The sequence below is a fragment of the Pseudophryne corroboree genome, chromosome 3 (genome assembly GCF_028390025.1).
Source record: "Pseudophryne corroboree isolate aPseCor3 chromosome 3, aPseCor3.hap2, whole genome shotgun sequence".
Lineage (NCBI taxonomy): Eukaryota > Metazoa > Chordata > Amphibia > Anura > Myobatrachidae > Pseudophryne > Pseudophryne corroboree.
The window spans coordinates 71,548,004-71,559,285 of NC_086446.1; the positions used below are offsets into that span (position 1 = coordinate 71,548,004).

Sequence of the window (11,282 nt, forward strand, 5' to 3'; positions counted from 1 at the left end):
AATATTACCCTTAAGTAAACAGTGAGGAGAAAAAAGAGACTCTTTTGTGGGCGCACTCTTTACTACAAGACAATAATGTAAATATTACATAATGGGAATATGGAGAAAATCTAGATATAAAATATAACTTTTATTGGCATCATATAGTAAAAGGGTATGTGGTCTTCAAATAAGGTGACATTCAATGTATACAAAAATTATTATTTTATTCTCAATAACACAAACAGATAATGTGTAAATAATTGTACAAATAGTAACAGGTCAATGCTAAAATTAGCATAATAGGTCCCGATTGCATAAATCTGGAAAGAATGCTATGTATGAGAAAATATATAAATGAAAGAATATAGCGTGTGACGCCTAAGGAAGAATCTGGGGCTGCCTCAGCTAGTTGGCCCTATGACAATGCCAAATCTAATTGTAGTGATAATTTGCTTGCTGATTAGACGAAGGATAGAACAGGTAAAGAAAGGATAAGTGTGAATCTGCTGTCAGCGTTAGACTCAGAGCATGACGGACCAAAGTAAGCTCTACAACACTGGGTATTCCTCAATGGTCACCCACTTGAGTACTGACCCAGCCCGACACTGATTAGCTTCCAAGATCGGACGGTTTCGGGCGTTTACAGTGTGGTATGGTAGTAGGGGATTGCGGATGACAGCGAGGGCTCTGGAATCACTGATGAGAGTTCACTAAATATTTAGTAGAAAGTAAAAGATGGATCTGCTGCCAATGTTAGACAGGGGTGACCCCTGAATCAGTGGTGAGAGTCCACGAAAGAGAAATACAGGATGAAAAATCAGATAATGGTACCAATCAACTGTACATGTAAATTAATATATACAGTTTAATACGACTGAGGTTGCTGTTATCTGTACACATTAACAGATGATAACGACTGAGGAATTCTTCACCTGAGTGCAACAGACCCTGCAACAGAATTTTGAAATGTAACCGTAAGGTTTACAGTGCTCCCTGTTAGAGCTCCAAAAGAAGGTTGGGGGAATGAGATACTCTTGATAAATGATGCTGATGTTGGGTCACCCAGGACCCACTAACCTACTGGTCTGAAAATGCAAAGGAGCATGATAAAGGTTATTAAATGTTGCAGCAATGTTGCAAAATGCTCCCTGTTTGTGCTGAAAAGGGAAAAAAGATACTTAGTAAATACTGCAGGTTCCCAGTCACAGAGGACCCGCAGATCTAAGGATATAACTATTATAGATCCTATCAATGAATCAATTACATCCAATTGTATCAGTAAGTTGTCTAGTTAATTAAATAAATGCATGAATGAATTGTCAGCACAGCCAGCGGTTGAATTAACGATTCATAAGGTAAAGCTATGTCAAAGGGGTTTTGAATTTGTAAGTGGTATGATATTACCCGCGAGGTGGTCGAGGAAATGGTCCCAGGTATAAGTAATGGTCCTGCTTCTCATATAGCGTTCTGAGGTAAAAAGTTCATGTTCCAGGACGGCTGTATGTTCACCAAAGAGGCTTGTTGAGATCGGGTTGTGATGAGAGGACGGACCCGATGATGTGACTCAGCAGGGCTGTGACGAACACTGGGCAGCGAGACAACGGCTGATTATGATGCGGCTCATTAGCGGTGCAGAGAATCAGCGATTTAGCACATGGCAGCTGATACGGACACTGGGCAGCAAGGCGACGGCTGTATACGATGGATGGACGGCATTCACCAGAAAATGGGGACCCACGAGGCACATGGAAGACGCGTTTCACCCGTTGCACGGGCTTGATCACTTCCTGTTGCAAATTGAGTCACGGCAGGCTCTATATGAGCCGATTCTCTAACCAATTGTATCACATGACCGGCACTGCAGCTGTGGCGGATAAGTAAGATCATTCTCAGCTGTGATTCATAATGGTTTGCAGGCTCCATGGTTGCGTGATAATGTATATAGTCGGACTCAGTAGACAAAAAGACGATGCCCCATCGAGGAAATATAAGAAAAAGTAAAAACAAAAACAGTTAATTCTGTAATACATACACAGATAGTTAAAATAGGGTGGAGGGAAGAAGGGAAGAGGGAAAAGAATAAAATATAGACCATGAAACTATCCAGTATAGCAGTCAAAAAAGGCTATTTCGTATAGCAGCCAATAAGACTTAGCAGACAAATGGATGATTAAATATATGTTGCGTAGCATGATTGGTATTATGGATGATCTGAACAGGTTAATACCTAGAAAAATATAGCATATGGAGAATAAGACTGGGAAGTGGTTATTGAATATGCATATGTATGTACATGCACATGCCTGTATATAGACACACACCTCTCATGTGCAAATTTGAGTCTTGCTTGGGTGGGTGAATAACCAACATACATGACTTATCCACAGGGGAATTCAAGACAAAGAATATGGTCCCCATGGACTCTGGAGCCCCTCCCAGTTGAAATAATGGTTAATTATTAATGATAAGTGAATATTAGATAAAAATTATAGATACAACGAAAATAAAAATAATAATAATAATTATAATCATGAACATAAATATAAGAAAAGAAAAGAAAAGAGAAGAAAATAATAAAATACTAAAGAATAAATAATAAATTAAAATTAAAATATAAAATAAAATAAAAATAAGAATAAATATAAATAAAAATAAATATAATAATAAATATAAAAATGAAAATAAAAATAAAGATAAAAATAAAAATAAAAATAAATAAAAATAAAAATAAAAATAAATATACAAATAAAAATAAATATAAAAATAAAAATAAATATAAATATAAAATAAAAGGAAAGGGGGCGGGAGGAAGAGGGGGGGAGAAGATGGAGGAAACTAGGAGGGAAGGAAGGAGGATTGATAGGTGAGTGCAATGTATGATCTTATGGTGAAATCCTATGCTGACATTGTGGACTAGGATGACTGTGATAAGGGAGGGAGGGGTGTTGTTAGGGGAGGAACAAGCATAGAAAATAGTGGTAGAAGATGGTAAAAATTGCGGTCCCTAATGTGGAGTGAATCAATAATTATATGTGGAATATGGTGAAAATACGGTCCCTATTAGGGATGAGGGTTGAATCTGTAGTTGGACCATTATGTGTAGAATAGTTAGTGAAAGAGAAGGAGGTAATTGGGGTATGATGGGGGCATGATATGTGTAGTCAAACCTAAATAAGAGGTGCACCGGGGAGAATATAATAGATGGGGAGGGAAGAAAGGGGAGGGGGAGGGGGAAGAAATGGGGAAAAATGGGGGACCAAGTAGGACTGACTGTTAATAGTGTATGGTTTGCTGGAAGACACTAGGATAAATGTGTTGGATAAATTTACAAGAAGACACTGTAGTTGATATATTCATTGAGACCCATTGGTTTTAAACCTCCCAATTTAAATGTCCACTCGCTCTCTTTCTTAATGAGCTCTTTGCTTAGATCACCTCCACGTATTCCAAGGTGCAATTTCTCAAGCCCAAATGCATGTAACTCATGTGGAGAATCCTGGTGGTGAGCATGGAAGTGTCTTGCAACAGATGTTAGTTTCTTCCCTTTCTCTAGATCCGATGTGGCATTCCGAATTGTACCCATGTGCTCAAGGATTCTGGTTTTAAATTTCCTTGTTGTCATGCCAACATATCGTAGATTACAGCTGCAAATCAGACAGTAAACTAGACCTTGCGTGTCGCAATTGAAAAACTGTTTTAGGGGGATGTCTCCTCCCCATTTGTCTTTGACTCGGTCTGTTATCTGGATCTGAGGGCAAGCTCTACATTGGCCACAAGGGAAAGATCCTATTATGGATCCTGATTTTGTGGGTTTTCGAATATAGTGACTCCGAACGAGCATATCTTTGATATTTCTAGACCTTCTCCAGCTTATCTGAGGGGTGGTATCAAGAAGGGATGATAGATCTGCATCAATATGTAAGACTGGGAGATGTTTCTGAATCGCTTTTTTGACTTGACGCCATTCAGGGCAAAAAGTGCCCACAAATCGAATATTGGAATCTTCACTTTTGGCCTTGGTCTTCTCCTGAAAAATCAGTGTATCCCTATTAATTTTGAGAACCGATTTTTGGGCTCTCTTGAGGGAACGTTTGCTGTACCCATGGGCTTGTAACCGTGTTGAGAGTTCACTGCTTTTTTGTTTGTACACACTGTTTTCTGTGCAGTTGCGTCTTTTTCTAAGAAATTCACCTTTAGGGATATTTTCAATGGTGGGTGGAAAATGCGAGCTTGTTTGGTATAAAATACTGTTAGTAGCAGTGTCCTTTCGATATAGTTCCGTGGCCAATGTACCTATGTCTGCCTTGTAGATCTTCAGGTCCAGAAATGGTACTTGGTTCTTACTTATTGTATGGGTCAAGAAGATGTTGAGATCATTGTTGTTCAGGTGGTTAATAAAGTCTAGCAGGAGCTGTTCATTACCTTCCCAGATTAGCAGAATATCGTCTATGTACCTAAGCCAAGTTTGTATGTGCTGTGTGTACTCATGGTTTTCCTCACAGAACACTGTAGTTTGTTCCCACCAGCCAAGAAATAAGTTGGCGTAGGTGGGCGCACACGCTGCTCCCATGGCTGTCCCACGGACTTGCTGAAAGAATTGGTCACCAAATGTGAAATAATTCTTATTAAGTACAAAGCTTAACATTTCGCACAAGAAATCATTGAATTCGTTTTGCTCTTTCATGTCGAGGAAGAATTTGGTTGCTTGAATTCCTTGATGATGGGAAATACTGCTGTACAGAGCTTCCACATCCAGAGTTACCAGGATACAATTGTCATCCAGGCAGACATCATGTAATTTTCTTAGAAGATCCGATGTGTCCTGCAAGTAGGACGGTAATGTCAAAACATGTTCCCTAAGGTGTAGATCTAGGAACTTACTGGGTATCTCCAGGAGACCCCCTTTACCAGAGACAATAGGTCTCCCAGGGGGTTTTTCGATATTTTTATGCACCTTAGGTAGGAGGTAGAATGTGGGAACTTTGGGGTTGGTAACTGTAAGGTAATTAGCTTCCTGCTGAGTGATGGTTCCGATGGCCAGTGCTTCCTCCACCATGTGCATGTACTGTTTTTGAAATTTAGCTGTCGGGTTTAATGGTATTTTTATATAACAGGAAGAATCCTGTAACTGTCTCCTTGCTTCCTCTTCATACATTTCGGTGGGCCATAACACGATATTGCCCCCTTTGTCTGAGGGCTTGATAATAATATCGTGCCAGGCTTGAATTTCCTTGAGGGCCTGTCTTTCTCTGTATTTCAGATTTCTAGAGAGACATCTTTTCTTTGAATTGGTATGGATTTCATCAAATTCCCTCGATACAAGATCCAAAAATATCTTTATTTCCGGACTATTTGTGTCCGGGGGAAAGAAGGTAGACTTGACTTTACATGCTGGTCTGGTGTTGGGAGCAGATATTGAATTGGATGGAGATTCCATATAAAGTTCTTCCAACAACCTGATTGCTGTTAATTCTTCCTCAGAAAATGATATAGTTGATGATGCAGAGGTTAATGATTCTTGCGAATGAGGTACGATGGACGGAGAACCTGTGAGGACAGCTAATGATGTATCTATCTGATCAGTGCCGGAGGATTTGGCAAAGAATTTTTTCAATACTAGTTTACGACCAAAGAGTCTCAGGTCCTTTTCCCACATCAACCTGTTGAATGGCAGAGAAGGTGAAAATGATAATCCTTTACTCAGGATTGCTAATTGGTCTTCCGTTGGAATTCGGGTGCTCAGATTGATAATCTGTAAATTGTCCGTACTTAACGCTTCCTGGTGTTGCGTATGGGGTAATGAGAGGTTCTTGGAGTATCCCAGTCTCGATTTCTGTTTGTGTTTTGTCCCCCCTCGTCTTGTCTTCCTCTTTGCTTGTTTCTGTTTTTTGGATATTGTCCTCTCCCTAAAAAAGGATCCTCACTATTGTAGTGCTTAGGGGCTTGAGCTCCAGTTTCCAACAGTTCTGTGGAGGAATCCTCACTGTAAGAGGATTCTACTTCGGAAGAGCTGATATTCTCCCTTGGGGGTCTGCCTCTCCCTCTTGGGGTACTGAAGTTCCACCGAAAGATATTTCCTTGAGAGAAGTCGTTTTTATCCCTGAGGAATTTATTCCTTTTACGTTCTATGATGGTTGTCTCATAGGTGTTCAGATCTTTCTTGTATTTATCAAAGGAATTCTGAAAGGCAGGATCCTTCTCCCAAATTTCCAGGGTTTTACCTAGCTCTTCAATGCTTTTTTCAACCTGATCAAGGACTAAATTGTCGTGTTTGATGAGGATCAGAGTTAATTCATGGGAGCATTTTAATAAGACAGATTCCCACTCGGTCTTCAAATTTTCTGTGGCCAAAGGAAAAGAAGGAAAGACTCGAGGGCGTAGGCCTCTTGGGTAAATTTTGGTCTTATGGTAATTTTCCAACGTGGTAATGTCCCAAGTCAGTCTTACCCTTCTTTGTAGGCTTTTCTGTAGTTTGGAGAGGTCAGGTCTCCAATCATTTGGAGCACCCAGGTTAGGAGAGGTGTCAGAGAAAATATCACCTAAGTCTTCCAAGTTTCTACGTTTTGGTATAAGCTCTGTTTTTAATGAGAATGTGGTCATAGTCTTTGATGTGGCTGCGAATATAGGTTTGTGTGACCAGTATTGATGGTCACCAAATATTGGAGTATTCGTAACTCCTGATGCTTTTAACAAAAAGAAGAAAAGGAAAGAGATCCTTGATAATGAGATGAGTAATAGGTATAAATAGATCACCGTGCAGGGTATGGAAACTGAGATATACTCAGTAAACAAGCTATTTGTATATGGAGAAATACCGCACTGGTGGTAGAATATAGTGAAATAAATCAAGTCAAAAATAGCCAAAATCCATAGATATAAGGAAACACAAAGTTTTCAAATATAGTTTGGCGGTGCACCCCGAGTCAATGAAACTGTAAGTAAACAGTGAGGAGAAAAAAGAGACTCTTTTGTGGGCGCACTCTTTACTACAAGACAATAATGTAAATATTACATAATGGGAATATGGAGAAAATCTAGATATAAAATATAACTTTTATTGGCATCATATAGTAAAAGGGTATGTGGTCTTCAAATAAGGTGACATTCAATGTATACAAAAATTATTATTTTATTCTCAGTAACACAAACAGATAATGTGTAAATAATTGTACAAATAGTAACAGGTCAATGCTAAAATTAGCATAATAGGTCCCGATTGCATAAATCTGGAAAGAATGATATGTATGAGAAAATATATAAATGAAAGAATATAGCGTGTGACGCCTAAGGAAGAATCTGGGGCTGCCTCAGCTAGTTGGCCCTATGACAATGCCAAATCTAATTGCAGTGATAATTTGCTTGCTGATTAGACGAAGGATAGAACTATTATGCTAATTTTAGCATTGACCTGTTACTATTTGTACAATTATTTACACATTATCTGTTTGTGTTACTGAGAATAAAATAATTATTTTTGTATACATTGAATGTCACCTTATTTGAAGACCACATACCCTTTTACTATATGATGCCAATAAAAGTTATATTTTATATCTAGATTTTCTCCATATTCCCATTATGTAATATTTACATTATTGTCTTGTAGTAAAGAGTGCGCCCACAAAAGAGTCTCTTTTTTCTCCTCACTGTTTACTTACAGTTTCATTGACTCGGGGTGCACCGCCAAACTATATTTGAAGACTTTGTGTTTCCTTATATCTATGGATTTTGGCTATTTTTGACTTGATTTATTTCACTATATTCTACCACCAGTGCGGTATTTCTCCATATAGAAATATTACCCTTAAAATATCCTACAGCTGGATACCAAACACCACCTTATAACCTTGGTCTGTCCCCTCCTATCCTGTAAAGGTGAATCCCTTTGTTCTGAAACCATTTAAACTGTTGTAACTTGCTGCTGTGGTGCAGGGAGGCTATGTGTAAAATGTGCACTATTTGGATTAAATATGTAATGTGTTTTGATGGCTTTTCCATGTGTTCACAAACTCTACCGTAAATACTCATACCACGCGCTAATGCGCATGTCCGCGGGAGCGACCATACGCAGATTGCGAATATGCACATGCACGGCAGAGCAAGTACGCGTATGGAGGCCATCTGTGTGTAGTTTGTACGTGATGTGTGTACTGCAATATTTTTCGACTTTGACATCTGTTATGTGGAAATTGTGAATAAATTTTACATATTTTATATTGTTCTTTAATATTCCTGATTCCGACTAATATTTGCGCCCTCAGAAATTGTGTTCCATATCTATCTATCTATCTATCTATCTATCTATCTATCTATCTATCTATCTATCTATCTATCTATCTATCTATCTATCCAGAGTGCGCTAGTCAATATGAGTTTGCTGATTGTAAAGAAACCAATTCAGAGTTTTTATCCAGAGGATTTCTCAAGTTCTTTGACCTTTTTGTGGGCTCCCCAAATTGGGGCCTCTCACCATGTAATGAATCACCGAAAAATAATTAAAATAGATTAGGCAGTTTTATTCTTCAATTTTGAAGATATAGGCGGTCATTCCGACCTGATCGCTCGCTGCAGTTTATTGAAGGCCGTCATTTCCTAGCAATCACCTCTGAGACCAGTTTTGAGACCAGTTCAGTGCATCTATTAATCAGAAATAATTTCTGTTAGAAATGTGCCAGTGTAAAAAGAACTCAAGCAATGTTATAAGTTCTTAAGTAATACTAACCTAAAATGTGTATAGCATTCTTTAAAATAGTGAAGAATCCTTTATCCCAAAAAGGGCAAGGTGATAACTATATGATAAAAAAGTTTATATATTATGTGTGTTGAAAGTGTGTTTATGTGTTATGTGTGTTGAAAGTGTGTTTATCTAAAAATATTTTTTTAAGGATGACATACCAGAATAAACTAGAGGGACAATGATCATCAATAGTTAAAAACAACTGGATCCAGGAGTTTGGGCTGTTGTTGCACTAGAATACCTGATCTCTGTGAAAAGGAGGAAAAGGGGGGTGGTAATGACAAGGACTAGGCATGAGGTTAATCAATCATTTACAGACCAGAGTGTAACAATAAAAAATACATACCACAGTTTCATATAAAGTAGGACAAACAATGGCGATTGGGATGTTTAGACATGTATTAAAATCCAATTGTACACACATTAAAATTGAAGCTGGTAGTCATTAGCTCTCATGGTAATCAGCTTGCATAGACATTAAAAGAATTATAAATGTAATGTAGAACATGATCTTACTGTCATATAAATATAGGGTGCTTTTATAACACCTAATTGAAATACATTGAAACAGTCACAAATGCATAATAGATGTGATATTCCTAAATTGTATCTATACTGTGGAGCTATTCAGATTGGAAGATGAGGTTTCATATATGTTTTAATAAAACAATCCATCTGACAAAATTATCAATGAACTATAGCTGAGATAGAATGAATAATTAAGGAGGCATAAAAATAAAATTCCCTCTTTTCTGATTTTCACGGTGCATATGAATGAGTGTTAAAAATTTGGTACATCTATAGAAATGTAAAATTGAGACGTCTTAATGGAGCAGCCGTAGCAGAAACGGTAAAAAGTGACAGGAGCATTTTTGCAGTTTATTACAGTAAATTCTACACACTGGAGGTGCAATCCAAAATTTGATCTGGTTGTCTGTCTGGTCATTATAGTTCACGCAATGCTAGCCACGCATCAGTAATTACATAATTATGTCAACCCCCTTTTCATCCCCTTAGGGGAGGTTTATTAAAATTCTATTTACTTTGTTTTTCTATTTCCCACCTGAAGAATACCTATGTTACATTTCATGTTCCTAACATATCGGGAAGTCATGAGTCGGGTGGTCTTCTGTATGCCGGCGGCCGGGCTCCCGACGTCCAGCATCCCGGTGCCGGAATCCCGACCGCCGGCATACCAACATTTATTCTCCCTCGTGGGGGTCCACGACCCCCCTGGAGGGAGAATAAATAGCGCCACCGTGCCCGCAGCGAGCCCGCAAGGGGCTCATTTGCGCTCGCCCAGCTGTCGGTATGTCGGCGGTCGGGATTCTGGCGCCGGTATGCTGGTCGCCGGGAACCCGGCCGCCGGCATACACTACTACACCCTATGAGTCAGTGATGGAGTGAGTGAGTGAGTGAGTGAGGGCTATATATAAATAATTTTTATTATACAGACACATCGATAGAACACTGCAAGGAGATAGAAATCCTCTTTATACCACATTCATGCACTTAACTTGAGAGCTCTTTGTTATTTAGTTACAATACCCTTTAATCAATAACACATTTCAGTATACTGCCATACCCAAGATGCAAACCCATAATTTGCTTCATTCCAGTTAAACGCCCTACTCATTGAGCTACAGTATTTGATCCTGCATAGAAATGATAAGATTTCTAACTACAGTATATGAATCTACTTGTGCTTTGTAATAAATAATCAACATTGCAATTGAGCAGATCTACTGTATGTAGTGTGCAGACACACATCCAATCTCTAGCAGCCACACACTACACAGTTCTGCTCAGCTGCAATGCTGATCAATTTTTCCTGAAGTACAAGGTGAGCTTCAAATAGAATTCTCCAACTTTCTGTGCAAGGTCAGATGGCTCATGAATAGATTGTCTGACTGTAAGGCCACAGGTGATGGGTTCGAATCCTGGGAATGTCAGCATCTTGAAATGCAATAAAGGTCAGTGTGACTGAATAACAAGGAGCTCTCAAGTTAAGTTTGTGAATGTTGTATAGGTATTAGCGGGGAAAAGGGTGGGGGAAGGAGAGCGGGGCAGTCAGGAGATGCCAGGCTTCAAAGAGGAGGGTCGCTACAAATGAAAGTAATTACAACAGATAAATAATAATTGCCACCAATGGTGACTCCCTACCCTGCAGTGCTGTGTGCAGTGGTTCACTCTACACCACCCTAGTTACGACTCTGTTGTTCCCTTCTCTAGAATAATAACACTGGGTACACTTGAAGCATCTGCACTTCAAACAGCTGTTTTTAGCTGCATTTTCCATCTTTGACTTGAGAGTCACTTTGCATCTTCAATAGTTATTCACAAAGCGAGAGATCGGTCAGCATATCAATTCTTACCCACAGCTGTGGCTTCCTCCTTTGTTTCTTCGTATTAGTCCATAGATCACAGCCTTGTTCTTCTGTGTGAATGCTGCATATAGTGATAAAGGGGGATAATAATGGAAGGAAGAGCTACAGTAATGTCTAAGCTGATGGAATGCAGTCTTACACAATGACCCTTCCCTTCTTTCTATACAGAAGAAAAT

At 38.9% G+C, this 11,282-nt stretch overlaps 1 pseudogene; it reads right to left on the minus strand.

The window, feature by feature from the left end:
* Window positions 1-527: 527 nt before the first annotated feature.
* LOC134897105 (5S ribosomal RNA) lies at window positions 528-646 on the minus strand (annotated as a pseudogene).
* Window positions 647-11,282: the final 10,636 nt, after the last annotated feature.